The 16,501-nt window shown below is 38.7% G+C and overlaps 1 long non-coding RNA gene across 2 annotated transcripts; it reads right to left on the bottom strand.

Annotated features, from left to right (window-relative positions):
* Positions 1–1,182: 1,182 nt before the first annotated feature.
* Positions 1,183–16,229, bottom strand: LOC117663639 (uncharacterized). 2 transcript variants are annotated; one of them, XR_004590769.3, is made up of 3 exons: positions 15,674–16,229; positions 11,202–11,232; positions 1,183–2,908 (listed from the first exon to the last, which is right to left on the bottom strand). It is a non-coding gene; the product is annotated as an uncharacterized LOC117663639 (long non-coding RNA). The 2 variants fall into 2 exon arrangements; XR_009622067.2 differs by lacking the exon at positions 11,202–11,232.
* Between the last annotated feature and the right edge of the window lie 272 nt (positions 16,230–16,501).

The following is a 16,501-nucleotide window of genomic DNA, read 5'->3' as shown; positions in this document are numbered from 1 at the left end:
TTCCAAAAATGCAGTCAGTGTGAACTGAACATACTTTCACTTTATTAATTTACAGCCAGAGGCCAAAAAAGAGGGTGAGGGGGAACAACATCCTCAGCACCCAGAGATTACAGACTGATTCAGTGGTGAAATCCAATTTTTTTTTACTAATGGTTCTCTGGGCGTGGCTTGGTGGGCGTGGCAGGGGAAGGATACTGCAAAATCCCCATTCCCACCCCACTCTGGGGCCACCCAAAGGTGGCATTTGCCGAGTCTCCGAACTACTCAAAATTTCCACTACCGGTTCTCCAGAACCTGTCAGAACCTGCTGAATTTCACCCCTGGACTGATTTTATAGAAAGAAAAAATAAAATAAAATCAGAAGAAGCAGAAATGGAATGGAGTAATCTGAAACAGAGTACAGCAGGCTGAGCCACTGAATAAGAACACTCTCCACTAAAACATTTTGATATCAGGCAAAACCTTGATAAGTGAGAGCAATTCTATTTTAACTCTATGGATTGTTTCTACAAATATAATTGATTTTCATAAGACATACTCCTTCCATAGCAAGGATTTTTTTTAAAAAAAAAAAAAAAGCATTGTCTCAGATATCTAGAATTCTTTGTGAATACAGTACAATATAAGATTTATTTCTTCATTCATTTCTTCATTCTGATTTGCAGGGAGGTTGGATGGAAACTGTACCTTGTAATAATCATCAAGTCACTTGTCTTTTCTGGGGGCTGGATAAAAATGGTATATGCAAACTTTTAAACCATTTAGTTTAATTACTTGCCAAGCCTGAAACAAGACATATATCTGAAAATCACGTGTAGCATTACTAAAGGAATGGAGTACTTGAATACAAGGACAAAAATAATTTGACAGCTAATATAAAGCTCGGTAATTTATACTTAGCTAAATTGAGAGACTTTCTTATTCTTCTTCCTAGCCTTGGAACAATTCATTTAAATATTTACTTTGATTCTGAGATCTTGCTTAACCCTCTAAGTACCACATTTACCTTGTATTTTATTTTCAGCAAAATCCCTTTTGTTTATCATGTAGAAGATTAAACTAAAAGGGGGAAAAATTCCCTCACTTATCAGCTGTTATGTTCATAAACATCATGCAGGACTAATTATGATGTATTTACTGTAAAGAACAATTGGATACAGATTAAAGAAGAGACAAAAGATATCAAGGTTACACTGATTTATTAGAACAACATTTTCACATTCTGTGTCAGAGACAAGATAACTCTCTTATGTTTATGTCTGATCCAAATGACTTCATAAATTATGGAACGGGATGGCATAATCAAAGAGCCTTCTTTTGACTACAAATTTAACACTTACACAGAGTTTACCTTTGATTAAGAATCTCCATGACTTGGCCTCGAAACCATTTTTCACTCTGAGATAATGATTCTTGTATTAGAAGAATTCATAAAATAATAATGGTAGCAGTATATTGAGGCATGTGCAAAGTGCTTTGGCTGCACTAGTAATATAAATTATTAAATATTTGACAATAGGAAAATAAAATAGTGATTCATTGCAGCTACAGTTATGTCAGCCAGTGTTATGTCACTTCTTGTTTTATAAACCAAGCAAAATATTAACCTGAATTACACTTCTTTTAAATTTCAAATAAGACATACTGTATTTGGTTGGCAGTGTTTTGTTCCTTTTATCACTCTATTAATAGCATTTATGAACAGTATCCACCTTCATTAATTCTGTATTATTCCCATTCTACAGATATGCATAGGCAAACAGTTTAAAGAAAGTAAATTGGGTACTAGTTTTGAGTGATATCCTCAAATCTGCAGATATAATAACACTGAGTGTGGACCTGGTTGTTGTAAACATTTCTCCATGAAACAAAATTAATTCGTTCATTTGATTGATATCACATTATGTTTGTTAGTGATTTTGTTTGTTTGTATCCGTTGGTCTGTCTCAACTGTACACTTGGATCAGCTAACATATTTTTTTAATTGCAAAAGATATAAACAAGACATAATCGTCATCATTTAATAATCCAACATTTAATTCATGCAAAATATAATTTTGTAATTTATTTTCTAGAAATTCAGTTTCTAGCCAAGAGTCAGGAACTGAGGACTATAGAAGTTTTGTTTTTTCAAGTCAATGGTCAAGTAAATCTGAACTTTTCAAATATGTAATATGAATCTCTTTAGTATGGCTCCAGGAGCTGTAATTATTATTGGCTGGCATTTTCTTTCAAATTATTTCAACTTCAATTTGCAAGATGTAAATCTTGTTATTTTTTAGATTGTTATTAATGCTACAGTGCTTGCTTTTTATTTATATTGGGCAACATTTTGAAAAAGACTACTATCACTCTGAAGTGGTACCATAAATTTACTTTTCAAAGTATAAGGAGACTCAAGACTCAAGCATGGGGAAAGGACTAATTCTTAACATTGTTACACAGAAGATCTCATATGTATGTAAAAGTAGACAATAGTGTCTAAAGATAATAATGAGTCAAATGAGTACCAATAACTGAAACTGAATATTGAAAAGATAAAGCTATTGTTCAGGAATGTTCAGATCTATTAAAAATAGTCTACTCTGTATGGTATTGTGCTTCACTGAGTTAATATTCATAAGTAAATTGTTCTAGCTTTATCACTGGAGGACCGAATAAAATTACAAGTCTCTACATTCAGTTCAACTTGTTTTGTTCATTATGGTTTTTCAATGGATCATTGAGCTTAGTCATTTCAGAGTAACCTTATATTTTGCATCTTAGGATGTAGTCATGGCCTTAGAAGTCCTGGAGGCCTTTTATTTCCAGTAATTTCCAGTAATACAGATCCTCTGTATATTTTTAGAAGAAGAAAAAAAAACCACAGGTGAATGAATCCCAGGAAATTGTATGCAAGTAGTCCTACCTGCCCAAAAAAAAGACAAATCAGAGTTATCAGAGATATATCATGAGAAAAGAGAATATCAAAGAACATTATGACCTGAGTATATTTGAATATGAAATGAGTATACAGATTGTAAGTAACTCTTGCTCCCAGTGCAGCTTCCATAACATACTTTGATTTTGAAATATGATCATTGGGCCAAAATAACCTGGGGAATCACCCTTCTAAAGACTATATGTTTGCACTGACTACTTGCATTGGGCTATTTCTTTTTTAAAAAAAAATTAAAAACAAACTTTTTAAACTTAAAAAGATAAAATACAGTATATACAAAATACATTTATATTAATCCGAACGACATTACTTACTCATAGCAAAATATAGAAAAAGAAAAGAAAAGAAAATTAAAAAGAAAAAGAAGAAAAGAAGAGAGAAAGAAAAAAAAACAAAATATAGAAAGTGACTTTGTCATTTTATCACATCCTTTATCTTGTTGAAGGTGCCTGTTTGTTAATTTTGTTGTTTTACCTAATTTTACACTTACTCTCCTTTCTTTTGATTTATCCAATCGTACCATCTATACCATGCCGTATAGTATTTTGAGTCTACCTTATCTTAACTCAAATATTAATTTATCCATTTCAGCACAATTGTAAATTTTTTGGATTATTAGGTAATCTGTTGGCAATTGATCCGTTTTCCAATATTGAGCTAATGCCAATCTAGCTGCCGTAATTATATGTAATATTAAATATTTTATTTCTTTCCAATAGTTTTCTGTGATCAAACCTAATAGAAAAATTTCTGGTTTAAACTCTGTTTCCTCTGCTGTTATTTCTGTTAGCCATGTTTTTATTTTTTCCCAGAATTTCCTAATTTTTGGGCAAAGCCACCAGACATGAAAAAAGTGTCCTGTGCCTGTTTGCATTTCCAGCAAGTTGGGTTTAAATTTCTATAGCATTGGGCTATTTCTATAGATCTTATTTCTTGAAAAATGGGTCACATAGAGTTGTGACTGGAAGCCTAGACAACTGAAGAACACCTTACATTAGCATAGAAACCTTCTGCTTTTTCTGGAACCAAGGTATTCTTTGACCCTATTGTGGAATCATGAAATAGTCCTTGTCGCTGTCATAGAAGAAGGTTGATAACATCAGACACTTCCATGCCATCATGTCTCCTCTCAGGAATAACAATAAAAAGTTTTAAATATGTTCTGTTTCAGAGAGCATTAAGCTTAATAAAAAAAAATGTAGTTCGTTTGCCTTATACCTTGCTCCCTCATGCCTCAGGATATCATAAATTTTTGATCCCAATAAAACAGAATTTTTGAAGAGCTGCTATTCTGCATTAAAGCAACTTTACATGCAAAGATGGTATAATAGGCAGTAAAATTGAATTTTTGCTTCAGAATAAGTCCTTATTATTAATTTAACTGTTTTTATATGTCTTAGCAGCAGCTTATCATTCTATATATTTAATTTCCTTCTCGATGCTTAGCAGCACTTTTCGCAGCTAGACAAATCTTTTAATGGAACACATGTATAGCATGGAAACATGGCATTTTACATTTGAGCCCCAAGAGGAATACTGAAAGGGGAAATAAAATATATTAGAAAGACAACTCTTTAAAAAAAAAAAAAAAACCATGCTAACTACTAGGGAGGCTGGGGGAGGCAATGTTCTTTTTTTATTTGTTTCTTTTCTTTCACTCTTTGTCTGTATTTCTAACAAGCTTGCACTAATGATACTTTTTCTTGCTTAGCTACTATAAGAAATAAATTCTGGGTAAAATGGGTTTTCATGAGATCTAGGAGCAGCACAACTCATTTAATGCTGCTAATTATGGCCGCTCCTGAATGGTAAATATCATTATGTAATATGTATTATTACATATCAAATCATTTGGCAAATATCAGCATGGATAGAAATTCCTGTGCCCTCTAATATACTTCAGAAACATAAAAGCTTTCTTCCATCCCGAGAATCCCAAGAAGTTCTTGTAGTTTATCTAGCAGTCCTAACTTCTTCAAAGAATATGCCATTTATTTAGGGTATATTTTAGACAGCTGTCCCTATAAGTTAAGTTATTTAATTTAATTTAACTCTCCCCAACCCAGCTACTACAATTATCACAGTCGTCCTCCAACAAGGCTAAAGATTGTGGAAATTGTTGTCCAATTCATCTGGTGTTTATCACCTTTAAAGCTCTACATGGCATAGGACCAGGTTGCTTGAAGGACCATTTCTTGGCACACATTTCTGCCCATCTCACCAGATCCAGCAGAGTGAACGTGCTTTAAGTACCCTCGGTGAATTCATGCAGTGGTGAAATTCAATTTGTTTTACTACTGGTTCTGTGGGCGTGGTTTGGTGGGCGTGGTGTGGCTCGGTGGGCATGGCAGGGGACGGATACTGCAAAATCCCCATTTCCATTCCACTCCAGGGGAAGGATACTGCAAAATCCCCATTCCCTCCCCACTCCTGGGGGAAGGATATTGCAAAATCTCCATTCCCAACCCACTCTGGGTTCTCTTCTATTTGCCGGTTCTCCGAACTACTCAAAATTTCCGCTACCCGTTCTCCAGAACCTGTCAGAACCTGCTGGATTTCACCCCTGAATTCATGCCATCTTGTGGAACCTAGGAGATATTCCTTTTCCTAAAGGAAACAGTCCCCCATGGAGATCTAGGCAGCCTTGACCATTTGGCCTTTTAGAAGGTTATACAAACCCAACAGTTATTAGAGCTGGGTTGTTAGTGGAATCCAATACTGATGAAGATTAAATGTCAGGAGCCTCAGATTTTGGATTTTGTGTTCTCTGTTTATTTAGAGTGGGGGGGGAAAGTAGTTGTATTTATGCTGTTTTTAATTGTTTGGGATCATAAGCATTCCAGAATTGTTTGTTAAGATGGAAGTTATATAGATTTCCTAAATAAAACAAGCACATCAGCATCCACTGGAGTGGTGGCTATATTAAAACTAATATCATCATTATCTGCAGGGTGTCATGTTGAAGCTGACATTTAGAGAGGAAGCAGTGCTATTCAGAAGTAAGACTCATTGAGCTCCGACACTGAAACCCTATCCCTACTCACAATGGCACCATTATACCTGGCAACCCAAAGTTCCCCTTGCAATATGTTGGCTTCTTCTCATCCTAGTCATGACTTTTGCCAGCCCTACAATTTTGTATTGGAATAAAAATAGTGTTTCTTCTTTGTGTCCAACATTGTTTCTATGTCATTTCAAAGCTATAGAAAATGAATGAATGAATGAATGAATGAATGAATGAATGAATGAATGAATGTGCCATCCATAACATGTTGCCTCTCTTGAGGACAGGTGAGTTGTTGCAGGTGTAACCAGAGATGTGTGGTCATTTGGAGAGGAACAGGTGTGCCTCTCCCCTCAGATCACTAGCTATGCCACACCATAGCCACTTTCTTTCAGTATTAGTTGTCTTGTAGTGCTTTGCATCCTAGACTGCATTTATACGCATCACTTTCCCTACCCACTCATTTTAGAAAACATCTTCTCTCTATTTTAACAAGGTAGAGATGAGCAGACTTCCAGTATTTTATTTGTGAAGAAGAGGAGACATATTTGCACAATTCAAAAACAGAGTCTACTGGGAGTCTTTACATAAAGATGCAACAGGAATTTTCCTCATTATGCTAACCTGGAAATAAGAGAAATGTTGAACATGTTGACTGCCGGTTTCCCTGCATTTCTAAGTTTCTATCAACCCCAACAGCTCAGCAGGCTAGGCAGTTTCTCTTATCCCTCTTTAAGGGATATAATTAGTTAGGTTATCATGGCAGATCTGTCTCCCTTCTCTCCAGGGCTGTTTTTTTTTTTTTCCTGTGTATCTCTAATTATATTGTCCAAATTAGAATTTGGTACTGCTCAGGTTTAGACTGTCTGTTTTTCAGGCACATTAACTAAAATCTTCTCCTACTGTGTATTTCTTTCTTTCACATTATTTTGGACTTCTGATGCCACATTGAGTGTGGGAGGAAGGGCAATTGATCCACACTAAGGAAGCTGAAACAGAGACCCAGATGATGCAGAAACGTCATCAGATCCAACCAATTCATTTTGCAGTGACCTGACTGATGAATAGCATGGCTGGTAGCATTGTGGAATGGGAAAGACAGGAAAGCACCCCTTCCCACCCCTCAAAAAGAGTCCTCATTTGCTTACCTATATTTACTAGTTAAATTGGGATGACAGAGCCACGGTGGCACAGTGGTTAGAGTGCAGTACTGCAGGCTGACTGCTAGCTGACTGCAATTTGGCAGTTCGAATCTCACCAGGCTCAAGGTTGACTCAGACTTCCATCCTTCCCAAGGTGGATAAAATGAGGACCCAGATTGTTGGAGAAAATATGCTGACTCTGTAAACTGCTTAGAGAGGGCTGTAAAAGCACTGTGAAGCAGTATATAAGTCAAAGTGCTATTGCTATTTAATATGGAGGATTGATACAGGCTACCTAGAAGGCTAATTTTATGATAACATTGTTTTCTGCTAACAAAAAACTAGATAGCAGTTTAATTCAGTAGCAGAGAAGTAGTCTTAGATCACTGCATAAGGAAAGTTTTAGATCATAAGATTTTTAAAAAATCATGTGAACTGGGGAAGAGGAAAGAGAGAAAGCACTAAAAGACAAATGGCTCCTTCAGTTAGCTATTCAGAAGGTGGATTCTTCTGATATACTCAAAATCATCCATTTTTAATCTACACATAAAGAAAAGTATAGTTGCGTTAAGATCAAGATACTCAAAAGGTGGGCTGCTGCCTAGATTTTAACCGTATCAAGCATCTTGTATCAAAAAGTACCGTATTTTGGGGGGGAAATATGCACTTTTCCCCAAAAAAATGTGGGTGGAAATGTCTTTGCGTCTTATAGAACGAATGTTGCTGAAGCCTCGCCCACCCACCAGCCCCCACATTTCAGCTTCTGCCTCCCAGAAATTTGCCTCCTTACAGCAAACAGCAAACAGCCTGGTCAGCTTCACACAGCCTGATTTAGCAGGATCAGCTGATTGGCAGTTGGATCTGCCTTCCAAAATACCATCTATCAGCTGTTCCAGGCTGCGGGAATCACCACAACCAATCGCCACCATTGCCACCCATTGCTGCTGCCTATCATCACCTCCGTGCATCCCATTTTTGGCATGCTACATGCCCCATTTTTGGCCTCCGCACACCCCATTTTCAGCCCACTCCAGGCGGCAGGGATAGGCAGTGGCGACTGCTGTTTGCTGCAAGGAGGCAAATTGCTCAGAGGCAGAGGCAGATTTTATTTTCTTGTTTTCCTCTCCAAAAGCTAGTTTCATCTTATAGTCCAGAGCATTTTATAGTCCAAAACATACGGTATATTTTTGTCACATCAATCCCATTAGTTCCTATCTTATTAGTTTATAAGATGCTTGGAGCATTATCCTGTGAGAGGAGATCTATACACACAGAAGGAAAAGCAGGGAAAGAAAGACATGGTAGAGAGAGATGAGCAACTGAATCTATGCTTCTTAGATTTATAAACCACCTTTCCAATAAATTCATGTAGTTAATTACTAGGGATGTGCAGAATCTTCCAGACGATAGGAATCCTGTTATTCTGGAAATAAAATAGTTTTCCAGAAATTAATCTTGGAAATAACTCATAATATTTCAGATCTGCTTTGGAACCCCACAAACCACTTCTGGTTCCAAGATTAATTTCTGGAGAACTGAATTGATGGCTTAGCTGCTGGATCCAGAAGAGGAACAGAAGGGACTCTCTGTTCCTGACAAGCAAGTCTCAAATCTATCTGTTACATATTCTCTCCTCCATTTTCCTCCCTGGATTCTAGAATCCAGTAGTAAGGTCTAGGTTCTAGCACAACCTCTTAATTATTACTAAATACTTGTTTTAGAGTGATAAATGTCTCTAGAGCTGAAGAATTGTTTTAAAGCATCAATGAACTATGATGTAGACATTCTTGCTTTGAATGACTAGTTTGCATAAGTGATGTGATAAGAAAATTGAGTTTTAATCTCGGAGGAATCATGTTGTTAAGACTTCAGATGAATTCTCCAACTTGATGGCTTCCTGTTTAAGTCATACTTTGCTATTCTTTTGCTCAATAGCAAGATACAAAACAGGAAGATATAGAAACTGTAGAGTTTTCTGTAGAGTCAAGGGTGGCTGCTTTTTCCTTCTATTTGGGCTTACTTTTCAGCTTCCCCCTCTTCCTCCGCCCATCCCAAAAAAGCACGTCAGCCTTTGCAATGCTGGAAGAATTGCCAACCCCACAACAAGATTGTGTGAAGCTTAAGCCAGCTGCTTCATGGCCTTTCCAGAGGGTGAAGAAGCTACGCTGCACTAAAAGAGCAAGGAGAGAAATGAAAAGTAGTCAGAAATCTGGCACTAGGTGCCCCAAAGAGCTGCGATGATATATTGCATCACAAAAATAACTTGTTTAATTCAAACAATGGCATCATTTTACCAATTTTTAAAGTATACAAACTGCTGGAAACAGTTAACAACCCTACTTTATCCCTGGAACACTGCCAACCTAGCCCCAGTTAAGCTAAATTTTAGGGCTACTGTATCCAGGCTGCAATCCTCTGGATGCCCAGTAGATGACAGTAGCCAGACACAACATACTATCTCTACTTCCTTCTAAGAATCCGAGGCAGTTTTGTATGATAGCTGTACTGAATAAGTAAATGTGCAGTGAGAACATATCTCTGCAACTTCTGGGTAGGCTTTCTAGCTTTAAACTCCCATAAACAAATATTGACAAGGTTATTCCTTCCCCATAATAAACGTGCCCAATTGTTCCAGGGCCACATTGCTTCCTAAGCCTCTTTGCTCCGAAATTAGTCCCATTTGACTCTTTGGATTTACTTCCAAGAGAGGCTGCAACTTTAACCACACTTCTTTGGAAGGAAAGTTTCATTCAGGTTAAGCTCAGTTTCTGTGATACCTCAGACATGTCCATATAGATTTCTTGACAACAGTATTTAAGTCATTTGTCTTTGTCTTCTTTGGGGATGTTTATTTCAATTTCCCTGTCTGACCTATAACCCTGGGATCTCCTGGTGCTTTCCTGTCATATTCTGATCAGGTCTGACCCTGTTTAACTTTCTGAGATCGGCCAAGATCAGCTGGGAGTACAGTTAAATGTGAAAATGTCCATGAATAAATTTGTGCCCTTGGATATCTTTTTTATATCACTATTTTAAACTGCATTATATCATGTTTTTCCCAGGTTATATCAACCCGTGTTTTTCAGGGTTCCCAGGTTTCACTGAATGACAGACTCATCACCGGATTGAGATCTGGATTCTCAAAAGCTAAAAATCCTTAACTAAAATGTAACTATGTTCTCCTTGGTTCAGTACCTTTTACTGAAATATATATTTATAATACAGATGTGAGAAAGTCCTAAGCAACAAGCTAATACCCAATAGGTTTACTAACCCAGATAGTTTTTATTCCCAAGTATATATAAGCATGATTTTATGTACTACGTTTCTCCCCACATCCAGCCATCTATGCCAGGGGACCTGATTTGCTAGTCAATCTCTTTTTTAAAAAGTGGAATGTTTTAATGCAAACGTTAATCATCTAATTGATGGTTGTCCCTCTATCCAGATCCTCAGTTGTGTTTTCTGCTAGTCTTGGTTATAATACTGGGTCAAAATCTTGTTAGCAGTTCTCTTTTATTTGAAATTTACAGCAGTGTAAATTTCTCTATGGCTCTTAATGATCATTCTTGTAAAACTAGGTGATCAAACAAAATAATTTGATTTTGCATAATGCAGGCTTTCTGAAGCTGCATTATGCAAAAACTCTTAGGTAGTAAAAATAAATAAATTTTCCTTTTAGGAACACTTGACTCTCAGATTTCATGGATATCCTCAGATATATGCCAATGGCTTTTTGGGGATTTTTTTAAAAAAAAAATCTATTCTGATCTATGGCTTTTGAATTCCCTGGAGGAATTCCATCTACATAAGTATTGATCAGGTTCAGCCTTATTGTGTCTAGTGACTTCATGTTTTTATTGAGACTCAGTGCAATTTTAGTTGGGTTTTACAGGTAAATTTGTAGACTGCAGATCCCAACATTTTTTTCTTTTTGGCTATAAGAATTAAGATTGATTGAATGATTGAATGAAATGTATTAACTGCCCAACTTCAATGGTCAACAGTCATTAACTATCCCATCCCACAAAAATACCAAGATACCATGTTCAGATCCTTTAGTGACGCATACTTTGAGCTTATGTACACTCACTCAGAGATCAGTTAGACTTACCTTGTAGAGAAAAGTTCAATAGCATTTGTCTCTATGTCAAAGGGAGGAGGCAAAGAACAAAGATTAGTACAAAAGCTTGGCTGTTACCTATTATCATCTGCAAAAAGGAAATATACTGTTGGATGAGTCTGGCATCTTATTTCTACCATGATCAAGCAAACACTTCTAAGAATACCACAAATAGAAGAGCAACTGATATTGGTTATCTTTGCATATTTTTATGGCTTCCCATCTTCCCCTGAACCATAAATAATAAACTAAACACAGGGGATACGAAGGGAACTAAGGTTTTTGTTTTTTGTTTTTTGCTTTAATTTATATGCTGCCCTCCTCCGGAGACTCAGGGCGGATTACAATGCTTTAAGCAATAGCCTTCATACTTTTGTATATTTATACAAAGTCAGCTTATTGCCCCCACAATCTGGGTCCTCATTTTACCTACCTTTGAAAGGATGGAAGGCTGAGTCAACCTTGAGCCTGGTGAGATTTGAATTTGCAGTAATTGCAAGCAGTAGATGTTAATTACAGTGCTTTAGTCCACTGTACTACAGGCTCTTAAAAGTTAAAAGTTGGCTGGTATTATTATTATTATTATCTCTTTTATTCATTAAACATGAAACTCAGTCAACTGACCATTTAAAAATGTATTACAAATATCATTGACTGGTGCTGATGGTTGATACGGGTTGCTGCCAGCATCCTAGGTATCAACCAAGTATCTTCTTAAAATGTACAATGTTCCGAGTAGCACAGTTTTTTGAAGTTCTGCTGGTGTGATTGAAGGAAGCTGCAATTTCTGGATGTATTTTGTAAAATTCTTGGACATGGTACCAAGTGCCCCGATGACAATGGGTATCACTGTTACATGTTTCATCCATAATCGTGTAGTTTCGATGGCCAGGTCGCGATATTTTGTTATTTTTTTCCAGTTCTTTTTTTTTTTTTGACTCTGGTGTCTCCTGGTACAGCGATATCAATAAATTGTACACTTTGGTGGTGGTGGTTGTTATTATTATACTTATCATTATTATGATTATGATTATTATATAATTCAGCATGTCATGGGAACATGGGTTTTAATCTGGTAGGCACCATACAGCTCTAATAATAAGTGGTCATTGAAAACATTGCCCTGCATAGTTTTTCTAATCCCCTCAAAAAGCTGTTCATACTGCAACTTCATTTCATGTTGCGCTAAATACCATTTCAGAGCAAAAAGATATTGAAATAATATTAAAGCAATACCTTTATTAAACTAATTTAAAGTTTATAAAATAGCATGCAATCTTTCGGGTTGTGGAAAGCTCTTTATCAAGAAAGATGGTTGAGAAAAAAAGGGGAAGTTACAATATTTTAAAACATGTTTGCATTGCATTACAGTCTGGTAAGAGTTTTGTTGGTGTGCTATGCAATCAAGGTCCTATCAGTACAGAAGTGCTATTAGTCACTAGAGACACTCTTGACATGCAAGGAAGAAGAAGCAAATAAATAAGTGTTGGATTCACATTTTTGAAAAAAAATTAAATCCAGCTGTTCAAAGACAAGCTATTCCTATTCTTGGGTGAGATACACAGATTGCTTGTATAATTGAACAGGCTGTTATGTATAAGAGCATATTTATTTGAATGTCCCACTGTTTTTCTCATGGATCAGGTTGCAGTTCCACTGCTCCAAAACCTTTCTTGCAAAGTTAAGTCTTAGGGATTTGAAGGTGGCTAGGCATATAGTCCATGGCTACTTCATTCTCATGTGGATATAAATGTACTAGGTCAAATTAAGCATCTAGGAAACTTATTCAAATTGTCTGATTTCTGCAATCCCAAGGAAAAGCATTTTGGCCTAACCTATCTCTCTCTCTCACACACACACACACACAGTAATAACCATAATGACTCATTTCACAGCACAGATGCAAATAAACACACCAAACGAGAGTGTATATATTGCTCAGTGAATTTGACACACAAAGTGCTGACTTGGGGAAATTCTATTCTAGGCTAATAGTGATTTTTGCTTGGATACAGCAATTTTTCAAAATAAGGAGCATGCCACCTTCGGCTCCTAGAGGAAAGGTGGAATATAAATCCAATGAATAATAACCTGAAAGATGCTGGTAAATTTCCACGTTTGATGCCAGTGCAGGGGCAGGGATCCACGTGAGCTCTTTTCAGACCTGCTCAAGAGAGAATTGTGGGGAAGGGGCAATAAATTGAAGGTCTCGGCAGAGGGCAGCATTTGGCTAATCCTGTCTTAACTGGCAGGCGATGCATATTCAGGCCTGCTTTGGCTTTGCATAAGAAACACCTTAGCAAAATTCAAAGCTATAAGATAGAATGGGAAGCAAAATCAATCAATCAATCAATCAATTACAGAACAGGGCAGTCATCAACCAATTCCATATCACTGCCAAGAAAATTCCAGGGAAGCATTCATGAAGTCATACTGGGTGAGCTTTACATATCGAGTAACACTGGAGAGAAAGTGCTATTGAGAAACAATGGGAGGGATGACTGATCTGTGGCACCTCTTTCTTCCTACTTTCCCTGGCTGATATTCCTACTTCCCTGTCTCCTTCATTTGCCTCCTTTGTGTAGCACACTTCCTATTTCTCTTGCCAAGAGAGGAAATGAATGTTGCTGCGGGTCAGTTTGTTCAGAGCGGGGAAGGGAAGGTGGTTAAAGAACTTTCAGGGAAGGTGACCCAATGCTCTTTAGACTACAAGTCCCATACTTCACACTATCCTGTGGGTGGATGATTATGATGACCTGCAGAACATCAGACTGCCAAGAGCAAAAGGCTTGAATGGAAGAGAGCAGTTTTTGATGGGAAGGTAAAGAAACTATCCTGTGTATAGTATCATCCTTAAAGCAATTTCTTCCAGTGGCCCCAGATAGGCTGAACTACAATTTTCATCATTCACTGCCACGATGGTTCATCATCCCCAACTGGTTGGGGGATGATGAATATTTACGATGGTTTGAGAATGTTATAAACCTCAGAAGTCTGTATTTAACACAGAGGGCATTTTCTTTACATAACTATAGTCCAACCATTCAATGCCCTGGAGCATGTGCAAAGAGCTTTTCCTTCAGAAATGAGTCACAAGCAGCTGCTTCGCTTGTATGAAGACACATCAGAAGAAATAAAGCAGATACGCACCTTGAAGGATTCTTCCTGGGTGGTCGTGCCCATATTTTTTTTTTTTTCTGATTTGTATCACAGGTATATCTTTTATTTTTATTTTTTTAACGTATTCACAGGCCTGTCCTAATATTTTGGAAGTATGACCTGCTGTGTCCAAGGATATATAATTGGAAGAGGGGGGATTTACTTTGGAGTCAAAAGTACAGCTAGTCCTCAATTTACTAAAGTTCATTTAGCGACCGTTCAAAGTTACAACAGCACTGAAAAAAAGTGATTTATGACCATTTTTCACAGTTATGACCTTTGCAGCATCCCCATTGATCAGGTGACAAAAATTCAGAGGCTCAGCAACTGGTTCGTATTTATGTTGGTTGTCTTAGTGCAGGGGTCTGCAACCTTAAACACTCAAAGAGCCATTTGGACCCATTTCCCACAGAAAAGAAAACACCGGGAGCCACAAAACCCTTCCTGTGCCTGACTATTTCTTGAGCAGCCACAAAACTAGCATATGTAGTAGAATTAAATGTTCTGTTTTCTTCTGAAACTTTTTTTTTCTTGGATTTATCTATGGTTGGCCTACCGGGGGTTGAAAAGCTCAATAAACTGTGTGCCAGCCGGTGTCGAATATCGGTGGTTGTGATGCATATTTTGAGTGACAGGAGCACAGCAGAGGGGTGAAAGAGCCACATGCGGCTCCAGAGCCGCAGGTTGCTGACCCCTGTCTTAGTGTCCCAAGATCATGTTGGCAACCTTCTGACAAGCCAAGTCAATGGGGGAAGCCACATTTACTTAAGTGGGTTACTAACTTAGCAATGATTCACTTAACAGCCGAGACAAGAAAGAGAGGCTGTAAAATGGGGGCAAAACTCAGTGAAGAAATGTCTCACTTCGCAACATAAATTTGGGGCTCCGTTGTGGTCATAAACTGAGACTAACTCTACACCCTTTGCAAGGCAAGCCAGCCAGCCCAGAAAGTGAAAATTGCACCTTCCTGGTTTTGTTTTTTCCCCCAGCTGCTGCTTGTGTCAACAATTCTGCTGAATGGAGGCTCAGCTGGAAGTCAGCGCGCCTCACTTTCATTAGGTCCGCTAGCTAGAGCCCATTCGGGGGGGGGGGTGCAGGTTAACCCTGTCCCTGCTGAAAGGTAGGGAGGAGGGGCGAGGCTGCCAAGGGAAAGGTGAGCAGAAGCCTGACAGGGCCAACGGGCTATTGGGGGGGGAGGGGAGGGGGCGCCGAAGGTCGCTTGTTGTAAATCGAATCACCCCAAGGAAGGAGGAAGAGGAAGGGCGAATGGGGGGGGCTGCAGCGTGGCGCCGCCAAGGACTCACCTCGACGCCTCCGGTTCGCTCGCCTTCCGTCTTCCTACTTTTTTACGCAACGCATCTTCCAACCACAGCTGTCCCGGTTCGGAGCCAAGTCCGGAGTCGTCCTGGTTCAGAGTCGGAGCAAACGGATGCGTGACATTTGCCTCTCCTCTCCTCTCCTCCCCTCCCCCACCCCCAATTGGGTTGATCTGAATCGCCCCATCTATCGCCCAGGAGGATCCCTGATTGAAATGTCTACCCAGCGATCGACCCCGTTGTTTCTAAAGTAAATAAAACCTCGGTTTGGGGCTAGCCAGTTGGGACCCTTTTCCAGAGTTAACCCAATGCCGATACTTCATCGGTGGGGCGGGTGAATTTGCGTTCGGGTTTTGTTTCTTAGCGCACGCTTTGCGTCCGTCAACACGTTTTGCTTTTGTGGTCTTGTGTGATTGTGCAGCCCCCAAGTGCTGCAAATCGCGTGCGAAAAGGAAGATTGGAAAAGAAAGGAAAACTTTTACCGGGCTGCTAAATGTGGGTTGCAAATCTCCCGGCGGCAGCTGAGCTGCTGAAAAGGAATGCCGAAGTCCCTGGCTCTCTGCTGCCATCTAAGGTTCGTCCCGATTGATGCAGCCCAGACCTGGTAGTTTCCCCCTCCCCGCCCCCCCCTTTCCTTTTCTTATTCCACCGCAACACGCCTGTCGAAGCCGGGTAGCGCAGCTAAGGAAAACACGCTCCTTGCGCGCGCCCCCACCCCCAGTGTAAAGTTTCACTTCTCCCTCTCATCTGGGAAGCGGTCAGCAGTAACTTTTGATTGCGGGATGGGGGCCTATTTCGAAATGCCTCCCCCCCCCC

The sequence above is a fragment of the Pantherophis guttatus genome, chromosome 3 (genome assembly GCF_059756535.1).
Source record: "Pantherophis guttatus breed Tessera chromosome 3, ASM5975653v1, whole genome shotgun sequence".
Taxonomy (NCBI): domain Eukaryota; kingdom Metazoa; phylum Chordata; class Lepidosauria; order Squamata; family Colubridae; genus Pantherophis; species Pantherophis guttatus.
Note: the sequence above shows the minus strand (reverse complement) of the source record. Positions and strands in the feature narration are given on the sequence as shown.